The sequence below is a fragment of the Thermobia domestica genome, chromosome 5, assembly GCF_964235325.1.
Source record: "Thermobia domestica chromosome 5, izTheDome1.hap1.1, whole genome shotgun sequence".
In the NCBI taxonomy this organism is placed as follows: Eukaryota; Metazoa; Arthropoda; class Insecta; order Zygentoma; family Lepismatidae; genus Thermobia; species Thermobia domestica.
Window position 1 is genome coordinate 108,069,202 of NC_137458.1, and position 24,484 is coordinate 108,093,685.

Consider the following 24,484-nt stretch of genomic DNA (forward strand, 5'->3'; position numbering starts at 1 on the left):
CAGTATTGAAGTTAGCCTTTTCGTTTCTTGAAGATCAATTGATCTAATTTTTCTCAAACCACACTGCCTTTGAAATTATATGTATCGTAATTCAAGGGCAGGTATCATCTTAGACTTTTCACACTTGCACTTGAGAGAAATTAAACATTCACACAAATTTTCTGTCTTATAAAACGTACAGTTTAAAATGATATGATATTTGCATGCTGCCACATCAAATAACGACAATGATCTTTGCTTGCAATCTGCAATCTTCTTTGCAAATATTGGCTTGTTCAAATCACGACCGTACGACTTTCTCAGTTTGTAGTAACTGTCATTATACGCAACAACAAGCTGCATGATTCTGTACTCAGTAACGGTAGAAATGGACGCTCTATCAAAAATGTTTTTTATTGTTCTTGCTACTATTCCAGGAACTTTAGAAAAGGTCACTTTTGAATTGTTTGTTTGTAGGTACAATTTTAGTCTTTCATGAAAACAACACTTAAGTACATTTTTATATTTAGGCAGTTTAGTTAGTGGCAAATCTCTGGGATGAGCCTAAAGAGGACACTCAAAATTTTGCCGCGTAATGATCTTCGAAGCTGCCATTGTAGCGCTACGAAAGATTACTGTACGGAATGACGAAAAATACTAAGCACTATAATTCAAGATTGTAATGAACAAATGTAATAACACAGCTAACACTGAAGAGGACTTCAAGTGCAATTGGAAAACATAAATCTAAACAACATACTGTACCTGTTTTTATACTTTACTACAATTTATATTAACAAAAATAAATCATGGAATCGATTAAACAATACTTATTTATAAGAGAAAAGAAATTAAAAATCACAAGATTTTCGTCATTTTTGGTAAACTTTAACTGCGATGTTAACCGATTTCAATTTTTTCCTAATTTTTCTAATCAGTACCAAAAACAACTTTTGCACGCTATAGCGACTTAATAAAATGTTTTTTCGGCCCTCCCTGCTATTCGGCATTTATATAGAAACCTGCAAGTTTCTAGGTGTAGTATACTGTAAGATATTTTTTAATTAAATTTTACATTTTACCTTATGGAGATCTGACGCCTGTGATTTTGGGTAGACATCCCTTTAATGAGAGATGACTTATCAACCTTATTATGGTTATTAGGTTAGTATCTGTTTATGAGATATAATCAAAATCATATACTGGTAACTGTGAGAAAAAAAAACTCTAATTGTAGAAAAAGGACAGCATTATGAGGCCGTTAATGAAATATGAAAAAAATGCCTGAATCGCTTTTGAGAAAGTTGTCTGAAAAAGACAACCCATTAATAAACTGTCTCTTACGTTTTTTACAGAACACATGAGTTACACCATGTTCTTAACTTATTAATGAAACATTTAGTTATCAAATGTAAACATAATCACCTAAATGTTTTATAAAAGTTCAAAATATCGCACAATAAGGATAACACACCTTATGGGTCATAAAATGATTAATCACTTTTACCCCAATGTAGTGTTGTTATTAAATTATACATTTATGAAATACGAACTAAATTTCCACTCATTTTTGAGAAAATGTTCCAGAAAGAACTAATACAAGGATGTAAATTACCCATCCTGGATTTTTTGAAGAATAAAATACAACTTACAGCATTGTATATAATTGTTAGTAATGCATTGATTTTCTAGTAAGAACAAAATTGTTAAGAGCGGGTTCTAAGAAAATCTAAAATTTTCATTTTCATTATGAAGCAAACTACACTTAGTTTTGGGATTAGAAAGGATATCCAGGAAGCTTTTTATAATACCTTATGGAAAGCATTTAAAATATGATCTTGAACAGTTTGGACTCTAAGAGAGTGAGGATGTTTATGTTGTATCAAACGTACATAGTGACGAGCAGGAGGGAAGATTTTCAAAAATCCGATCCGCATGTAACGTGTAAATCCGTTGAAATGTTGAATTCGACTTCTTGACTATCTCCATACCTTTTTCTCTCCTACCGTCTCTCGAAAATAAATATGATCCAGACAACTGAAAAATATTTGTTATTGGATCAGCTATAAGCGTATACCTTCTTACAATGTTTATTCAATTTATACTTTGCTGCCCAACCATGGACCATAAATGGCAATATCCAGTTATACTATCACTAATACAACAAAATTTAAATTTTGTTTCCCCAAATTTAAATTAAGTCTCAAGTTTGGGTTTCACTTACTCTTAAAAACATTTCCTCCAAACAACACTACCTGTACTGAAATCCACATTGCATGAAATAATTTTGAATTATTAAGTCTCACCTGTTGAGAAATCGATACTTTCTGCAAATAACAGAATACAATTTTCTCTAGAAAGAGAGTTGGATATTACTGTGGAAAATTGCTTTCGTTAGTTCAGCGCGTAGCTCGAAAATTAACACCAGATGATAGATTGATAAGGCTTGTTTGTCACTATTATCATTTTACGATATACTATATTTCAAGTACAAAGAAAGCAGTTTTGTTGACGTTATAGTTGGCTCTAAAATATATAAGAGAAACTCCCGAGGGACTGCTTTTCTTGGTAAGTAAGTGCACAATATACTACTTCCTGAGAGATTTGGACATGGGTAAACGCATGTTACTCTAATGATATTTTTAATACTAATATAGACTAGTGACACTACATCTTCGATGTTGAACTTAAAAGAAGCTACTACATTGGGTTACTGAATGTTAAATTTTGTTCATGCGTTTTGTATTTCAACCAGTGCGTCTTCTATTAAAGAGCTATAAAAGACTTGATATTATGACCTTTCTGTAATAATTTAGCTGTTATATTGTGCAACATAACTTGCGCTTTCCTTGTATACAATGTAATTTAAAAAGTTACCACAAATTTACATTTCTGTTTGTGTTTGTAGACTCAACGTGCTGTTAAATAGAGTTAAAGAAAGATATGAAACAAATAAAGAAAGAGATTGTACGAACACTTCCAGAAATATAAGTAAATTTGCAGTAACTGTTTTGAACAGCTATTCCAACAGAAAATAAAGTTATCAAATATTCTGCTTACACATCTCGCTGTAGTACAATAATTTGAAAGTGGAATTTGAGACTTTGTAACCTGAATATCTATCCGAATCTTAAACTTTCCTTGGCAATTGCAAATGTCAAAAAAGAATGAGCTTAACGTATTTGGTACTAATAACGCATATAACATTATACATACAAACATTCTAACAGACATTTTATACTTACTTTTCACACTGACATGTTTTCGAATCTAAATATAAGAAAAAAACAGAATAGGAATCCTTCTTAATATAAATGTAGCTGCTGAATTGCAATAGTCTAAAAGATACTAATTTCTATATTTAGTCTGTAGCAATCATCTTACTTGCCTCATCCATCATGCGAATTATTTATTTTACCATTAATGTATGTACTTCTCGAATGACTAAATACATGCAAATGTACCACCGCGATATTGATGGCACAGAATTTCCTAGAAAAACAATATAAACTGATTCTGCTGTAGTTGTCTTGTATAGACCTGCTCGTCCAACTGGTAGAGGTTTTTGTATTTCACAACGGATACTTGTTATGGTTATTAAAATATGAACCAGAAATCCTTATTTTATCCAATAGCAAGTAGTTAAATAAGAGCCAGTTTTCTTGGCCATCCAGGTAATTAGCTTAGGGTTCATTTCATAGACTTAACTGGAAACGAATATAAAATATGGAACATCTGAAGTTAAAATAAATTTATATAATCGTATTTTATTTCTTTATATAATTTAAGCCTTATATGTTGTTTTCTTAAGACTTCAAGGAGTTACTTCTGCAGTTTCGATTGGTCCAATTGCTTTTCCCTTTGTTGGGTACAAGAGGGATGTGATGTTTGGAAAGCTGGAAATATTAGGTAATATACGAACATTTTTATTAACTAAAGTTTTGCTTTGAATGATTTATGAAAGAGTTAATTTTTAATTTAAATATTCTTTTGTTTCTTTGTAAGGAGGTGTTCTATCTTCTTATTTTTATTATTTATGTATCATGATATAGTGGAAAAGGCTAATGTGCAACTCCAATGGTAATTACAAACTTGTACATAAAACTGAAGAAACTCATGAAAGTACAGGTAGCGATTCTAACCTTTCAAAGGGAGTTTGTTTTCTTGCGTAACCAAGAAAATGATACAATTCTTCTATAGTTTCGGAATTGAATTGGAGTTGTTATCTCCGCCAGAAAGATGTAAATGTCTGTCAAAAATATACCCAAATTATTATGTATATTAATAGTTAGGTTTTTCTTGACTAGTAGTAAGGAAGGCACTCCAAATTACTGACCAGGAATTAATTTACAGCTTACAAATGTAAAGCAATACAAATTATGGCTTTTGAAAGAGATTCAACACACTATAAAATACTGAAAGAACAGGCCTAACGCGTATTTAATGAAATGTCTACAAAGGAAGAGAAGTACTCACGTCCGAATCTGGTAGTTGTTGCACAGGGTGTCTCAAAATGAGTATAACGTATTACTTCCTAGTAATATTAATACATTTAACGTACAAATATAAATAATACATCAAATTAAAATGTAACTCAAACAATTTTTGCTGGAAGTGTTCAATGTGAGCACCATTCGTCATCGTCGTGCAGCAACGTTCCATTTACGGACTTTTCACGTAAATCGTAGTCCGATAGCTTTAAGACTTGTAGAAACTGGAAACGATAAGGACTGGAAACACTTGTTGTAAGTGTCTCCTAAAAATTCTCCACTGAGACGTCACTAGAACCGCTAATTAACGATTAGCCTTCCGACTCGATTGCTTGTGGCTACACGTGAGAGACTCTATCGCTTGTTGAACACATTCTTCAATCACTGTTAGTCGTCCAGCACTCTTCACCTTGCAGAACCACCGGGTATATTCAAACTGATGATACCATCCACGGATCTTACTATCACTTGGTTATTTGCAATTGAAGCTAATACGGAAAGTACGTGGCACAGTATCTTCTCACTAGTCGCTATCTTTGCTACTTGCGTTTCTAAATACACAGGAAACAGTGCATACCGATGTATGCGCACAAAACTGTTTGAGTTGCTCTTTTATTCGATGTATTATTTATAATTGTAATTTAATTGGTATAAATACTACAGTGCCTTGGAACCGAAATATTCATTTGAAACACCTTGGTACTGTAGTAATCTGTTGGTCCATGCATATAGGTTATCACTCTGAAGATACAGGTTGTTTTCCCAAATCACTTCTTCTCTCTTCAATCTGGGCACGACACTAATCAATAGCATATTCCTTAATTCTTAGTAGTTTTGAAGTGAAGTGAAATGAAATATCTGCATTTAATATACCATTCCATATTTTTGCTCTAGAGTTAAGGGAGACAGTGATGATGGTACTGAATTGAAACACCAATTCAAGAAGTAAGAGAAACGGAAGAATCCTGAGAAAACCCTTTCTTATGTAGTTACTCCACTATGCTATTAATTTGGTTCGAATGTAATCGACCTAGAGAAACACACAATAGAGGAACATTGCCAGTGAAAAACTGATGACTCTTTCATTGATCACTCTTCTATTATCATAATCTGAATTATTCTTTTCAAATAAACAGTATTGCCCCTCCCTCGTCATCCTTCCGATATCTATCTATATCTTCATACTATCTAGATTTTTAAGAAATGCGGCTAAGCCTGAATTATGTAATTATCTGTTTCACGTATTTTACCCTGCGTTATCCTTACATGAATGAAATAGCTTACCGCAGTATTCCGTGCTGAGTTATTTGCTGCCTTAGCTTTTGTTTTTATTTTATCTTGTTTTCTATTTATATATTTACTAACCTCTGTATTCTTAAAATCATGTTTCCTTTCAAACATTGAACTCATTCTTTTTACTAGACATGTCGACCAAAATGACCAAAGGATATTCATCTGTGACAAGGTTTGCATTGTCCAAAATTCTATATCATTCAATTCTTTATTCAAGAACGAGTCGCAATTATTGTCCATAATTATCAATTTAAGTATCGATTTTTTCTACCCAACGATGCAATCTGCAGAACTCGCTGCTTCAGTTCTCCTGCCATCTGTCTTTTTATATCGCGACATAAGGTATATTGTCCTAGTTTCCATGATGAAGCTTTTACGTATGACAGTTGTAATGTTGTTTCCATTATTTTGCACGTATATTTAATCAGTGCTATGTAATTAAAAATTGCTCCATATGACTGTTTTTTAGAGGGTTCTTGTCCTGTCTTCATTCTAACATTGTCTTCGTTTCTCGTCATGACCGTCTCCTTTACCCTAGCCGGCATGAATATGGGAACTAAAGCTGACAGATATTTTTGTAAATAATAATTAATCCTAAATCATGTATGCAAGGCTTTAATAGAAGGGTGAGCACTAGTCCCATTTCCATGTTCACTTTGGTCTTTCTTTTAACTCATCTCTCTCCTTTTTCATACTCTAAATCAGTCCCCAAATTAATACATTATTATTCTGCAATCGTAATGTCCTTCCGACATATGTATACATCACAAGATTGCTTTAAATTCAGCCTTTTCAAAAAAAGTCTACAAGTTTTACAAAACGATGGCGGTTTTCGAACCAATGAATGTAATTCTTAACCAGCTTAGTACGCATCAATATCTGGGTAATAAACTGATAGATTTTAGCCTCTTTGTAAGGATGCTCTGAGTAAACTACCTGATAACGTATTCGTATTAGAAATAAGCATCAAATTATTGTTTATACTTTGTTTAGCTAAACAATTAATTATATGGCGTAGGGCATCCTGAGATTTAATGCCGCGTTGGCAAAGCGTCTGTACTTACGATTTTTGTATCCATTTTCTACTTTGTATTGCTAATTATGCGAAATAAATTTTAATGTTCTCTTCCCATTTGCGCCTAAGACTTCCTAATGATCGTTTTCCGATTGGATATCCTGTTAAAACTTTTGCAGTATTCCTACTTGTATTTTGCGTACTTGGTCTCCCCACCTTAGCCCCCTATAGGTGTTAACTTAGCAATGGTTGGTAAACGTTAAAAATTGTGTAGTTCCACGTTATGAAGTATCCACCATTTCACATTACGGTTTCTAGTAGGTCTGATTACTCGTTTGAGGTTTTTTTCTTTAATAATTTAAGTCTGCGTTCTTCCCTCAGAACAAGCGACAATGTTTCACAAAGTTAAAGCGTAACATGGATATTTATTGTTTTATATATATTTTAATTTTTAAATTCATCCACAGAATTTGTTAAGATCAAATATTTTGAACTCAATGATAACGCAAATTTCCTGCTTTCAATCACCATTGAATTCCTTTATGGATATGATTTCGGTCTGTTAATCCTGGCTCTTAATATTTGAAAGTAAATACTTTTTTGAAAAGTATTATTTGTTTACTATGTATTACTAAAATACGTTCTGTCAATATTGTTTCCTTTTATTTATTAATATAACATTTACATATTTCACAACTCAAATGGTTTTAAGAATCAGTTTTTAATACATTGGTCAACTATTTCTTTTCCCCGTTATTAATACTGTGCGAACCAGTATTTAATCTTGCTAATGTTGCGTATCATCGCTGCTTGAATTCACTTAGTTCACTTCGTATCTGACGATTATATTGAGAGTTCTCAAAGTTCTCGTGTTATTTATTTTCCAAGTTGTGATCTTTCGAAATATTAAAAATTGAAACCAAAATATTGTAAAAACATTTGCACAAGTTAGACTTAAACGACAAATGGTATTTCACTGACTTCTTTTTTTATAACAGGCATTTATGTATTTATTTATTTATGAATTCTTTTACGTGGCGAAGTTAAGGCTCTGCAGTCTTCTCCGAGCACTTAACCACGTGCATACATTCTTTTTTTTTAAAAAAGCACCAATATATAGAAAATATTAACAATTACAAAATAAAATTATTGAGCCACATAAAAAGCAGAATATACTGCTTAAGTAAAAAAAAGTAGTTAAACACTTCAAAAACAAAAATTGAAAATAATATACAATATAGGAAACAAAAATAGCATGGAGAAACTTAAAATGCATATATCATATAGCGGTACCAGAACTATGAATATATAAGGTGTACAAATTAACATAGGTTACCTATTGATTGTGTGTTCATATGTGGGTTATTAATAATCTCGTAAAACGAAGATGACTCATGAGCTACCAGTATCCCTATCTTTACTTAAGAGAAGGGAATTTACAGATTTTTTTTAAATTTGGCAACTGTGGAAACGTTGTGTATTAATTGAGGTAAACTGTTCCAGAGGCGTGTAGTACTTACTGTGAAGGATTTTGAGCGTGAATCAGAATTGTGACTGGGAATGGAGAGCAAGAACTTATCTTGTGATCTTGTGTTTGTAGTATGAATATAAAAATCTACGAGCTAGATAAGATGGTTCTGACGTAGTAAGTATTTTGTACAATGACTACTTGCATATCTACTTGTTTGGCACTGAAAGTTTCCAGGGCTCAAAACATTTTCTGAAACGTTAGCAGGAAAGATAACAATGCAGAACCTGGCCCTTGTGTGACACAGAACACCGGTTGAAGAAAATCAAACACATCAATTGATCTGTGGTGTTTACAAAAGCCAAACCATCGGTGCCCGTACTTGCAGCGCATAGTTTAGTCCTGTACATGTTATTTGCAGTGAACTTACATTAAACTACTAGTTAGGCTACGAATTTATAATTATATGCTACTGCGTAAGAAAGTAGTGAAAACCAGAGGGAAACCAGGCACGTAGAGGAGTGAAACTAGCGACACAGCAAATCGTAGCGAATACAAAGAGACTGTTGCATGAGATTGACATTGGTTGTTTTCTGGCTGTTGCTATACCAAAACACGGCCGTTGACTTCAAGATATTAGGCCTATTACAATGAAAGTCGTAACCAGGGTGACCACCCAGCAAAAATAGTTCGTACTAACCTATGCACATAAAAAGTACTAGATCTGGGGGGAAAATAATAAAATTTTATCTGCTCCCGTTTCACCAAATTTATGACTCTTACGATATTAATATCTTATTAGAAACTTTCCCCTCTCCTGTGGGTGGGGGAGAGACCCCACAATCTTGAAGAAGCATTAAATTGAATTTTTTACAGTCAAAATTCGATACAAACCGTGCAAACCACTTCCAGTCTCCCAATTTTGACTTTACGCCACCAAAGTAAAAATCCTCGTGGAATCTCTGCTAAATTACAGTATTAGAAACAACTATGAAACCACTAAAGTAACGGGAGAATAACTAATAAAGGATTCCGGGAGAATGCAAAAATGGGCTTATTGACAAAATCGAGTTTTAATTCACTTATAACCTATTTTTTAAGCTGAAAACCAAATGTGTAATATTGTTCACTGCGGTAATTTATTAGTATTAAGCCTTCGTTCTTGGACACTTTTGTATTTCCTATTTTCCCCAATAGAATGAACTATAAGTTACAGCACAAAGACGATAGAAATTGATGTGTTTCTTTCCGACACCGTTAATATGAAAAGCAAAACTGAAAACTCACTTCACTGAATGTAGTCTTGTACGAATCGAACAACTGTTGTTATTCATTATTGAAAGAGAAGTACCAGTTGTTCACGTTAAGTTCTAAAATTATTTAAGGTTTCTGTTACTTTATCACTTAACTTAGTGTTCAAAATAATATAGCATTAAGCTGTTAGTCATTTAATACGGTATTCAAAGTGGAGAGGGCACCCTCTCACAAAAAGGCACTGAAAATATTTATGCATTTTTAGCAGATTTTGTTAAATCGATTAAGTGACCAGAAATAGCAAAATATGAGCTGAAGAATCTATCAATTTTTTCTTTCTCCGTAGGAGTCCATTCACTAACGGAATTTATAATTCATTTACCAATTTGTTCTTATTGTACGAGAAAGGTATTAGATTTGTTGGTGAACGTACTAAAGCACTAAAATATTATAAAATATTCTAGATCCAGTACGAAAATACTAGCGGTGGTCCCACTGGTCGTAAATCTCAGAAACCAAATTTATAGGTTTGGTATCGCTGTAGGAAGTAATGAAAAACAGTTTCCTCGACACAAACTGCAACTATGTAGTTCTGCTCCTCCCAATGCTGTGTCCAAAAGAAGCATATCGCTTAGAAAACCCGTGTCCGATCTCTTACCGTTTGGAGGTAAAAGTTTCAAAATAATATTCCTGCAAGACTGCCAAATCTCAGTACCAAGCAAATAGATGCATCTGTTATAAAAACTGAAGTCAATACCACGCGAAATGACGCTTCCCCTTACCTTGTGCATACAAGTGAGATCACAATATTTCTTATTCTTTATGTTTGAAAAAGTAGCATAAATTAGAAATTAAGTAACATGAGACCTTCGATAACTCTCACTATCAGTGTCAGATAGTAAATGTAACAAATAAGTTTGCACAGGGGAGATGCCCAACACTAACAACAATACTGTAGATACAAGTTGCCACAGAATTAATAAAAGGAATAAAGAAATTACTAGTAAGTGTGTGATAAACTGCATGCTAAAGCTATTTGATTTGCGAAATATGAAAATGTTAGTTTAATAAATACTTTAAAAAATATTAACAATACAGGGTGACTCATAATTATGTACATGATTTTCGACAGACTGTAATATTTGAAACTCTGGGCTTAAAGTTTCGATATGGAAACACCGTGTTGCCAGAAAGTGGTGATAACGGTAACTAAACTTAGAACAGTCAGTGTATCCAGACAGGATTGGTTATCTCTCGTATAACGCGTGCGTTTCAGTGAGTTTGTGTTTTGTAATTAGGCAGAGATGAGACTAAGTTTGGGAGTCGAGTTTTGAGAACATGTACTCTCTGTGTTATCAATTACAATAATAAACAAATTATTTTACGCTACTGATAGAGTTTTGTATCTGAAGAGAGCAGATAGCAGGTAGAACACTAGTGCTGGTCTATCAAGCTGCTTGCGACAGGCTTACTCTTTGTCTCTAGACATGTGTCGATTTGGATGGTGCATTGGTGTGCCTTGCTATGAAGAACAGAGATTAAAGTCTTGTAAGGAAAAGTATGAGAGTAATTTGTTTGTTGCACTAAACAGTAATCAAATAATAAACAATAATATTACGTCAATTTCTAATCAGACTTATTCCTTAAAACAGTTTACCAAAAAGCGCCATTATTTTCTGAAACGTTTTGTATTCTTACGGAAGACTAAAATCTATGTTTTGTTGCAAAGAGTCTGGTGCCAACTAGATTGAGTGAGAAATAAGGTCAACATTTTATAAACGGCAGTCGTCTAATAAAATTTCTAGGTTCTCTGCAAAAAAGTCTTTGATATATATATATATATATATATATATATATATATATATATATATATATATATATATATATAAATACCAGCCTAAGAAAGGACCATGGAAGAAACTGAATTTGTGCTATTTATTCAATACATATTATATTGTTCGGAAACTAGAGTATTGCAGAAGCTAGATAGGAACATTTAGAGAGTTTGGAACTATATTGGTGTCAGATGGAAAAGAAAAATGGACGATGAGAATGTGTAACGAAAACGTTTAACACAGGAATGTAAAAAAATCCATTTGGAGAAGCAACGTTCGTAGGAACTTCAGTTGGATTGCGAAATAAATCTTACGAAAAAAAAATAGGCGTCGTATCATAATAGAGGGAAACATGGGATGGGAAACGAATAGAAAGAACAAGAACAAAACTGATCGATGATTTGAAAAATGGAAGAAAATGGGTGTTTAAACAGGAAATAGGAGATTGCCAAACGTGGAGGAAACATTCCCGGGTCCTAACGTAAGAAAACAGAAAGAAAAATGTTCTTCTTTATTTCCAAGTCCTACATACAGCTAGAGCCCTTAGTAATATATCCTCATAAATCTACATTGAAAATCTTGCATAGTTTAAACAAACTCACATACTTATACCTGAGAACAACATGTAGCATTGGCATGAGCTGTATGTCAAGTCACGTTCCGCCTTACAAGTTAGAGAGAAAGACGTAAATAGACTCTGCAATAAAAATATATTTATGCTGCACAAGTATAGAAATAAGGTGGTCTATCCCGGAATCGAGGCTGGTCTGTTTTATATTATGCACAGAACGGAATAAATTCTGATCACATTGAATTTGACTACAACGTATCACAGTGAAACGATATTTTTTACTGGATGTTAGCTGCGAAAGAAATTTGTAGTGGGATCCCAACGCTTCTGAGGAGATTAAATTAAAGTAGAAGATCAAAATGTTACTGGAACGGCTCGGATTAACAGTAATAAGTCAGGTTAAATGCTTCTAACTATTGATTCTTACGGAAGTTTAGTAATGCACCGACAATGTGTGAAGGCTAGATATCGCCTGTAATTTCGACCCTCCATTCCTAGATATCTGACTTTCCAGATTATTCTTAATTACTTTTTAATACATGTAGCACTTCACTTTCGAGGAAAACCTATATCAATACCAATTTTGACTAGAAATCCAATCCGAGACTGTGCTCAACATATGTCATGATATTCATCTTCCGTCCTAACAGATGGCGAAACTTAAATTAAGTAAAACACACAAATTTACTATACACAAAAAACACAAGAATTTCGACGTCAATTTACATTCAAGGCCAATATTAGTGACTTAAAATGTTATTATGACGACGCATAGCAACAACTGTAAATGCAACTACAACCCTATCTAATACACAATGACAGACAATATAGCAATAGAAAGTAGAATATATATTTTGTGTCGTGACGGTCACTGTACATTATAGTTTCAATAGCGTGTCTTTTCTATAATTTTATTTCTGTTGACTTACAAGTGTTTGTAGTCATAATTAGTCTCGTAAGCATGCTATACAAGAAAATAAATCATATATTCAAGAAACATAATTCTCAAAGAAACTTACTCTAAAATTACTTTTATATCTGCGATTTTAATGCAGTAAAACTATCATTTAAATGCATGTGGCTCTACTCGAAAATGTGTTTAAGATTCAACTACAGTCAAAGTCTTTATATAATATAATATGATTTTAATGAATATTTTAAATGTATATGTACGAAATTGGGTTCCTAAAATGTGAGAGGTATTCATTGTTCTGGTGTGCGTGTGTGTGTGTGAGAGAGAGAGAGAGAGAGAGGAGGGGTGTAGGGATGGCGGGAATAATATGAATGATAAATATTCTATGTAGTTTCAGAAAGGAATCAAGACTAAGTTTCCGAACAGAAAGTTTATGTATATTGAAACTAATTAACTCGCTGCTTCGTGAGTTGGGTTTCTGGTGGCTGATTATTAAGTACGGTAGGTTGTAACCATATGTTGTAGTTACTCTATCATTATTTCGAGTGGTAGCTATAGTCAATAGAAAGTTTAATATTTATGAATTGTATGACGTTTGCGAAATACATCAAAACGGTTTATGTTCATTTGAAATGAGTTGTTTAGTTGTTTGTACTGGTCAAACATTAGTTTCATTACATAAATATTTTAATGATCTACCTAACACAGAAGAATGGATAAATAACTAATGTAAGCACGTTAAAGAGATTTTAGATTATAATAATTCAAAATAGAGCATGTTCGATATTCAAAAACAACATTCAACTATTCAAAAGCATTTTCTATTAGCTCGTAAAAAAGTACAAAAAAGCCGTCCTTCCGTTTCTTCAAGTGGATAAAATAATATATTGTCAAAACACTACCTAAAAGGTCAACTTTCACTTCTTCGCAGAGGAGGAGCTGAGGTAAGGAGATATGGAAAATGATTGGTGTCAAACGGTTATGATGAATTATGTGAAAAAAATTACTGGCATTAGTTTTTCGTATAATATATTCTGTTATCTTACGTGATAGATGGAAAGTATGGTATGTAAGATATGGAGAACTTGAGCTAATTGTTACTGAGCTTTTACCATATAAAGGTAGCTTTTGCCTGAAGGGTAGACGACGAACCGAACCCAAGAGGACGAGGTTTACATTAGTATTATTAAATTGCACATTAAAATTTTGCCTAATTTACCAAAGTATGTACCGTAGAGCGAAACACCTATGTAGGAAAGGAAGGCACCCTTCGATATGTATAGCACCCATGATAAATCGTTTTAGAAGACAAACCTCTTTTAACCGTATGTTTCTTTTTTTACAATTCAGGGGCCATAGGAGATCGTGTATTCACTTTAAAACCGTATGAGGTTACTCCATGATTAGACCATCACCTTACATACATATGAAAGGCAGAAAAATCAATTTTGTATAATAAAGTATGACAAATTGGCCAGACACACCTTCAAAAGCGAGTACGGTATACATCTATCGCAGGCCCGTAGTCGGGGTCTGACTAGAAATGGAAAAAAAATAAGAAAGAACAAAACAAAATGAAATGATAAAAAGAAGGATCAGCGTTAAAAATAAAAAAAGCTACAGCAAGCTTTTGCTACTCTTCCTTTGAGGAGATTTCTATTACTTTCAATACATAGTGGTGAGGTGAGCGAGATAACCTGGAAGAGTCAAGAAATTTGACATTTGTAGAAAAGTTACGGAATTCTCAGAGTTTCTGCTACTAGTCAGCGAGATTTCAAGCTTTCGAAAGCATAGTGCCGTTCTGTAACAGCGTGGATACTTTTTATCATAATTTTTCGTCATCGCATCCCTGTCCTATCAAACATGTTATTTCAAAAACAATTTTCTACTGCTCCTTTAACCTGTCATTTGGAACAGACAGTAGTTTACGGAATAACAAAAACAAAAATGTATGTGGAAAAACTTAACAGTTGATTCAACAGAGAAAGGAACGCAAATGTTTTAAAATATTTTACAAGACATTATTGAGTATGTAGTTTTTATAATAGTTGAGGTCATAATGAAAGGAAAATAGTTATATTTGAATAAGGGAGTGAGGACTAAATATTGTAAAATATTTTTCAGTACGTTTTTTTTCATTATTTTACTAGAGATTTCTTCATAGTTAGGTATTAAAATACTTACAACATATTCTCATTTTATTGTCCTAACTAACCAATATTTTTGTTAATAGCAAGGTAGTTTAGATTGATCGAGCTCTTGGGTCTCCAGAATGTATGTCCCCCCGCCCTCGTTACGAAATCCTGGCTAAACGAACTAATATATATTACAGTAAAATAGTTTAGAATGGTCTATCCCCTGGTGTGAAGACCACAGTATTTCATGTCATGGACCCCACTTTCACGAAATTCTGGCTACGTGCCTGTGTATAGGGTCATAAACCCTAGACTAAGCAGACGGACTGTCGCAAATATTTTGTTTTCAGCACCAAGCGAAAGCGGAACAAGATGAACCTCAACCAAGAGGACGAGACAGACCAACTCTTACACACCCTGGTTCTTACTACCTATGAAAACTGTGCGGTATGCATTCATAGTACCGTGAGCCAAGAGAAAGCTAAGTCTCAAAATCCATGGAGGAGAGAAATGTGCCCACTCATAGGACCATAAGATCGCTTCATCTAAAAGATAAATAAAAAAAGGGTAGAGGCGACCTACTACAGTCATCTAAGTAGCATAAAGACCTACAACAAAGAAGATACCCATGCACCTGAGAACGGAAAAGTAAAAATTACAAGTCACTCTTTTTATTGTATAACATTAGACATTACGTTTTCTGTTTCTACCTTGCGGCTGTTAGTCAAGCATATTTTCCCTGAATATTCCAATGAACACAGAAAATACACGTTATTGTTGTATATGGTTCCCGAACTAACGGACTTCTTTTATTGTTCGCACTGGGCCGTTATGTAAATTACTATTCAAAGCCATGGTTACCTTTAAAATAGCATTTCATTAATACAATATATTAGCTATATCCTTGTATATTTCAATTCATAATAGTCAATTATAATTTATTTAAGAGTCGAAGAGAAGTAATAATACAACTAATACAAGTAGTAATAATACAAGTAATAATAATTTGACTATTTTGTTAATAAATGAACTCATAATTAGATACTTTTTGTAATAATACATGAAAATTTCATAGTAAGGGCCAATATAAATTTTTAAAAGATAGCAACATTATTATTTCGTTTCAACACATCTAATATAAAATTCTAAAATGTAATTCGTGTTATCAAGACACTGAACAAAGGTCACAATTAATCATAACGTTAAGTGAAAGGGAAAGAAAACAAACAATCATTAATATCACATAAAAATTACATAACGAGAAAATGGTTCTACTTAGAATTAACTAGAAAAACCAACATTATTTACCAGTATATTAATTTTGTATAATAAAATATTTCATGAGGCATTAAAGTTACAACAATTTGTATTCATTTGCTTTTCGTATGAGTCGAAGGACACCATATGTTTAATTTTTCTATATTGCACAAACCCAGAAGTTTAACTGTTCTAACACCAAAGAATTCGACAACCTTTAAGCAAATAAGCAGTAAAAAAGGTCTAATCAGAAAAAAAATAAAAAATAAAGTATTATCACTAGTTTCTACGTTCATAATTTTATGATTTTTTATTTGAGTTGCCGCCGCCAGCACGCGTTAGGTTAAAGTATTACTGTGCGACGTCAATTAGATTGCATTGAATCACACACTTTTGTATAGAACTATGAGGAGAATTTAATTCATTTATTCTATAAATTCCTATTCTATAAATTCCTAGTCTATAAATATATTTGACTCCTATTCTATAAATTCCTGCCACGTATCACATTCTTATTGTTACGAAATCTCTTGCTGTTAATTAGATTAGGCTGATTGTTTCTACGGGCAGTTTTACCAATGGAGTTAGGTTCGGTTCCATTATTGATAAATTTAAAATTCCTCTTTCCCTTACCATTATATTGTCTTATATTTACGTTAGGTACAGGAACTTGATTGTTAATATTATTACGTATATTCATGTCTGCACTGAATTGTATAGCCGTCTGCTTTCCTAAATGTTATGCTATAAATAATAAGTGACTAGAATTTATGTATTGTGATGACATTCGTATCTACTGTAATTTGTACGCATTAAAATTCTAATAGACTAAATAATTCTAGAATCTGTTTGATAAGGATTTCCTATTTTTACAAAAGAAACACTGACCGAAGCTTAAAACACACTTAAACAATTATAATAACAGTTTCAGATATCTAACATATTCTTCTTCAGACAATATCGAAAATAACATATCAAAGATTTATTTTCGATATTGTCCGAAGAACTATATGTTAGATATCCGAAACTGTTATTATAATTTTTAAGTGTGTCTTAAGCTTTGGTCAGTGTTTCTCAATCCAAAGCCATGGATAGTCTTACTAAGGATTTACTAACTTTAGATCGATATTTCTTATTTATTTGTCTATTTATTTATTTATTTATTTATTGACAAAGCGTCATACAGCACTAGGCCAATTAGATGAAACTCTACCGCATAAAAAGAAAAAAGAAAACAATAACAAAAAACATAAAATACAGAAAAAAATCATCTTTCAATAGAGAATGTTCTAATAAATTGAGTTCTAAAGTTTCTCTCAGAGGTAAAAATGTTATATTCTCTTGTATTGTAATCGTGCGCTAGTCTTTAAAATAAATAGCGCTTTACAATCTCTAACCTTGGTGTCCCATAAGTTAGCATATTCAGAGAACGAGTTCACCTCTGAAGAACACGAAAGTTAATCTGCGACATTAAAAATTCAGAATTAATTTGCCATTATAGATATTATTCTGCTAAAGTAAATCAACTCCGAGGCGTCGTTTGTTAGGAAAATAAAAGTTCATTAAAGACATTAGTTCTTGTTTCTAGTAATTACGTAACTCGTGCATTGAAAATCTAACACTATCAAGAAAGAATTTTAATACAGATTCAATGCGAGAAAGATTAGTAGGTACTGACACATTCCATACGGGTGAACAATATTCAATGACTGGAGTAATAAGAGCCTTATAAAATATCGTAAAGGCAGAGAGACTTCATATTTATGGAATTCTAAATATTAGACCAAGTAATTGCATAGCCCTGAATGAGAACGAACAGTTATGATCCGCAAAAGAGAGCTTTCCATGAAAGACAACACCAAAAACTTTCTTAAGATGACACGCGTTTGATATGTACATTGTTAACATTATATATCTGCCGAAGAACAGTTTGTCTTTAAAGAAATAGAGATTGTGGTACATTAATAGGGTTTTAGAGACAGATTCCAGGTCACAATTACACAACACAGTTATGTCACCTTACAGTAAAGAAGTATCGTCTACAGTGTTGACGATTCTGAAAAGTTTACAGTTATCAGCGAAAAGCAATATATTTGATGAAGAAGTCGAGATGTTAAACAAGAAGTCCATATACACTAGAAGCAAAAGTGGACCCAGCTTGTTCCCTTGAGGCACTCCGGATAAGACGGGACTAAATGGTTCTTTTTTCCAGATTTGAAAATGAGTATAATATTTGCAGCTTTCCACAGGCTGGGAAGGTATCTTCCTAGAAACATCCATTAAAGCACAATGATAAAGAATGGGCAAGTGAGTGCGCTGTGTTACAAAGTAAAATTGTGCTGTTATTATCAGGACTGGAAGAACAGTGAGAAGATAGTGAGGAAATTATTGATTTTACTTCATGAGGGGAGGTGTAATTATAGTCAGCGTGTGCGAACATACAGATTGGATATTAGGTAAAGAAGGGGGAGTCCCAAGCTTAGAAAACCTATTTCAAAAGTACTAATTGAAACCAGTTGATTTGTCTTCTCCTCGAAACCATGTAGATTCTAGTCTATTTCTTGTGGAATAGGGGGTTGTCTCCGGGAATTTATGAACGTCCAGAAACTATTAGATTCATAAATAAATTGATATTATAAATTGTCCACATACTTTTTATATTTGATACGGACGAGATATTTCGAATATCTCCTAATGTACGAAGAAGAACTATATGTTTGTTCACTCGGAAACCGCTTCCACAGTATCCAAGCTCGGCGTTTATTTCGAAGAAAAAAACGAGCCTCTGCGTCAAACCATTGAGGAAACTGACGCAAATATGAAGTCGTTTTCAAAAGGAACTAGGAAAATCATCTTAAAAGGTTTATAATTACTAAAAAGTTGTAATGGCTTTGTATGAAACATCACAGCGTTGTAATGAAACATGAGGTAAAATGTTAAGCAAATTATACTTGCCAATGCCTATCAACTTATTCTTCCTCAAACTTTTCTATGAAAGTACTCGCAAGGATATCATCAACACAACCACTAAACATAGTAAAGATTTTACGTAACTAAATTTTACAATTAGATTAAAAATTTATAATTACTCCATTTTAGCTGTCTAAGACTAGAGGTGATTCCACTACTAGTCCTTAATTTGGTATTGAGAACCAAAACTTATTTTTGTAACTATAAGACTTGAGAACAATTAGTATTTATCCTGGCTTCCATATAATCGAACTTACTTTTCAGACTTAGTGACAATTCTAGTTTGGTGCTGTGGGTTTGTTTAAATAATTAAATTCTGCGGATAAGTTTGCTCTAATCGTTCCAATTTCTCATTCATTTGGTATTCCGATTGTTCTATCTTCCTCAGCATATGTTCGAATTGGATATTTATATGATGCTCTGTTTGTTCTATTTTTCTCTTCATATGTTCTAATTTGTTGTGTATTTGGCTTTGTGGGACTTCCGGAAGTCCTCCCATCCGTTACATGAAATTTTGAGTAAATTATTGGATATGCAGCTATTCTCAAAAGACTGTTCTTCTACTCTAATGTCCGGAAGAGATTCAGAATGTGTTATATTTTTGGTGCACATTCTAGGTTTTTTTTCGAATAATATGAAATCTGTCTTGGCCGTCTGATTTTCCTTCAGATCTAACACAAGTGTGTCTTGGGCGGAATATCATAAAATTATGACGCCACAGTTCGATTTGGTAATTGTTAAGAACAGCTACTTCTCATCTCCGGTGCACGAGAATACTTCTTACTGTTGCTTTAGCTACAAAATTGATTCTATTTGATGTACAAGTGGTAATGCCACACATAAGAAACCCAGATCATGTTGTATTCACACTCCAATATGAAGTGAGAATGCAGCGTGATCTGGGTTTCTTATGTGTTGTATTACCATTTGTACATCAAATGGAATCAATTCTACAGCTAGTGCAACAGTAAGAAATATCCACGTGCACGAAATATGCGATATGCGTTCAATTGCCCCCACACATACTCATACATTAAGTAGAAGGGCATTAGACAAACATATATATTAAGTACAAGGGCAACATTTAGAAATGCAACGAAAAGGAGAATAACGGCCAGGAAGCATTTATTTTCACATACCTCAAATGGTTGGAGGATTACAAGGGCACTACAGGGATACACATTTAAGTACAAGAGCCAAATTAAGAAATGCAACGAAAAAGAGAAAAAGGGCAAAGAAGAATTCATTTTCACATACCTCAAATGGTTTGTGGATTATAACGGCACTACAGGGATACACGTTTAAGTACAAGAGCCAAATTAAGAATTGCAACGAAAAAGAGAAAAAGGGCCAGGAAGCATTCATTTTCACATACCTCAAATGATTCAACGATAAAACCGAGCGACTCCAAACTCTCTTCTTTCCGTGAGGTAATTCTTATTTCAACAACACCATACTCAATAATATTCCATGAGTCACACACTCACATAACTATAACCACTGGTAATCACTTCCCCCGACATTTTTTTCTTAGCGTGTTCTCAACACATTCCACGTGCAGCTCGTCGCCATAGTGCTCTGCCTCCTCCTTCAATCAGCTGCCGCCTATATCAGTCTGCGCAGACGCACTGCCATGATTCAGTGACGTCACATAGAACATGTGAAAATCGCAACTCGCCAATGTAAATAAACAACGTTCAAAACACAACGAGAGCGAAATACACACACGTATTCTTTTATTTCAAATCACTCATTAACTAATTAAAATTAGGTATATTACCAACTTTTTAAGTAGGTAGATACTCAAAGAATAATTCCTGAAAGTATGGCGTTTCTACTCCATCCGTAACCGTGAAGTTCTTCTCCTTAACTATAATCTTCGATTTTGTAAATATTTTTAGTCAACGACATACATAATTAGCTATTGCTAATTAATAAAACTATTGAATAATTACATCCAATAATTATTGCTTTTCAGCAATTAAGATACATATCTGTATTAAACGATGTCCTGGCTCATTATATCTTGATTATGAATCGTAAACATCAACTAGGAAAGGAGAAATGTTCACTTAGTAACCAGATCAATTGATAAAAAAACAAACAAGGAAACTCATTTACCTGGCACCGGAAAAATAGAAATTACAATTCAACATTTATATAACATTTTATATTACATTTTCTTCTTCAGCTAATACTAAAGAGCTTGTGCCAGTTATTAAAGCGCATTTGCCCTGAATAAATAAATGAAATAAACAGAATATACACGTTATCATTGTAAGTTCGGCATGTTGAAAATCACAAATTTATTTGTAACTTACGAAATACTCTGAGTGTGTAACAACAAAGTTCGTGCATTGAATAAAATTGAAAAAAAACACCTTCGACGTTGGAAATGCAATACTGCAAGCTGTACTCACTATGATAGCTTTAGCTAGAAATGCACATCACTCTATGACAAGTTTTAGATGAACTATTTCTTAGAAAGCTATGTCAACCATTCAGCACCCTCCAGTGTTCTTACACCAACTGCAATTGATTGCGTTTTTATTTCCACATGGATGGAAAGCGCGAACATTAATAAGCTATATTTTGTACATTAACCTCATTTCTGGGAAAATTACTAGTTTTTATCAGTTTCTTGACTTTATTTAACCAGCTCTTTCAATGTATGTTGACACTTTACGCTCTACTGGTATTACAACCGAATTGAATTGGATGTTAAACTTGACTTGCTAGGTCTTTGAATCTAAGCATATAATGCTCAGATTGAATGGACTCACATATTTCTGAGATTTTGTGATGTCTTGAACACATAATGAATCCAATCGCTCTTGAATTTTATCTGTGAATGTGCTACTCAGTGCAGAACCTTGATATAACTTGAACTACGAACTTTATCTAAGTAATGTAGAACGAGCTTCCAGAATAACTGTATGTTATAGGTTCATATTATTTACTGTATACATGATATTTATTAAGTCGCTTTTAATGTTTCTGACTTGTTAGGTACTATTAACTTGAAAGTTGATAAAAGTAAGCAGTAGTACCATAATATATAATGTAAGATTGTAGAAATATAATGCTTATGTCAGAAAATGCTATGTTGACTCATACACATATCAAATTGAATGTTTTCATGTTTCACACTCGTTACCAATTTGTTTGAAGTTTCCCAACTTCGTTTCAAACACGATGTTTTAAATGTTATGTTTATCTTCCATTCTATTTGGTGTCGAATTCTATGTTTAAAATTATTTTTAGGTTATTATTTTAATTTTGGCTCTAATTAGTATTGCTAACCATTTTAATATCTTGAAACCCTATGTGAAGAGTTTACAACCTTCAACCGCTTTTTTCAAGCAGTCATGTAAAGTTCTGCTAAACTTCAATGAAAAATGTTTAAAATTAACACTGCAAAAAATTCGAAATTTCCAAACTTATACACACATTTTCCTTGTACTTATATTAACAGTAAATCAATCAATCTAAGAACCTCGGAAAAGTAATATGGAAGTATGTTGATCCTAGGCTATGAATTCATCATATAATGGATATTTTTTATTACAAAATATTTAAATATCACTAAAAGAATCATGTTGTCTAAAATGCACTTCATATTATTATGAAATTTAATATAAATATTTCTTATAATATAAAGTTTAATTGATATATAAATGATGTAGAAGCTAATGTAATATTTAACATAATTCAAGTAAGTTTTAGAATTCCTGGAAATCTTAAATTAAATATATGTATCTTCCACAAATTTGGGTGCAATTTGTATTATGTTTACATATCATTTCTGTAGGCTGGAAATTCTTCGATACTTTGTATGTAAACTAGCTAACAACGGATTTACTACGTTGTTATTGTAACGCAGGATGTGTAATTAAATATTATTGTTTACTATTACCTGACCAGGATAGCAGTGCGGTTTTGGGACGATGGCGCTGCTGTTGTGTTTACATCAGTTCCTTGGCAAGCGCGGTGGAACAGGGGAGCGGAGACTTTCACTCTGCAGTGTATCTAACGGTTTTTAAAAGTTGCAGTTTAGATGTTATGCATAGCCTAATCTCTTTCCGCTTAATCAAGAACGCCGTAAGTTCTGTGATTGTAGTGAACCAGTCCTGCAGTAATGCAGATGTATTATGAATAGTTATATATGAATGGAAATTACCAATTTAAGATTATTGACAATGTAGTGAGCTTCTACCATGTATTAAGCAGATGGTATAAAAATTGATTACGTTTTATTCGATGTCATTATAAACCAGAGCAGCTTGTAAAACGCTGCTCGCTAGTATGTTCGCAAGTTAATATGGAGAGTGTATTTGTTGTTGTTCTTGTTTTTTTTTATTTTTTATTTTTTTGCTTGCTACTTAAGATATTCTGCAAATAACTACAATAACTTTTGAAACTGTCTTCAGCCAGGGGCGGATCCAGGCTGAATGTTTGGCGGGCGGTCGTTCGAAGTCAAATTAAGGCAAGAGTGTATTGCAAAAAAAATAAATAAAAAAATAAAAAGCAAAGAAAAAGAAAACAACTTTAGAAAAGGAGTAGTAGCTATTGTCTGCAATTTCTAGAACAGAAGAGACCACCAGCAATTTCGAAGGGGAATATTTTTTTTTAGCAAGAACGCCAATGTAAGTGATTTCTTGTAATTTATTGCTTTATTTGACTTCTGTAATGTAAAATAAAAAAAGTAAAGCCTATCTATTTTAGGTTTTATTTTGAATTTATAACACAAAGGTGAAAATTCTTAGGTTTTATTTTTAAAATAAAAAATATCCTATTCTGGGAAGGGGGCAATCGCCCGTCGCCCGCCCTCTGGATCTGATCCTGATTTGAGCATATGCATGAAGTGGTTTATTACGAACTGGACAAAAAGAACTGTGATAGATTGATTGCAAGTAATCCGGTTAAAAACACTGCTGCTTGTATATTAGTTCCAAAACCGGCCGGCCGCACTCGTACGCTGGTCAGGTAATAAAATGATTTTTAGCGTACAGTAAAAGCTCTTTATTCGTGGGGTATATGTTCCATAAATATGCCGCGAATACAGAAACCGTGAATACGGAATGATAATTTATATGAGATTATAGGGGATACGTTCCTAGGTGACAAAATAATAAAAACAAAAATATATATAAAATAATCAAAGTACTGTAATTGAATTTTTTGACCATATTGATTAATTATTATCTTAAGGCTTAGGAAATGCTTTGAAGATTTTTTTTTTTTTTTTTTTTTTTTTTTTTGCTTGGCAGTTTTTAAAAGCTCCTTCAATTCAGACTGACATTC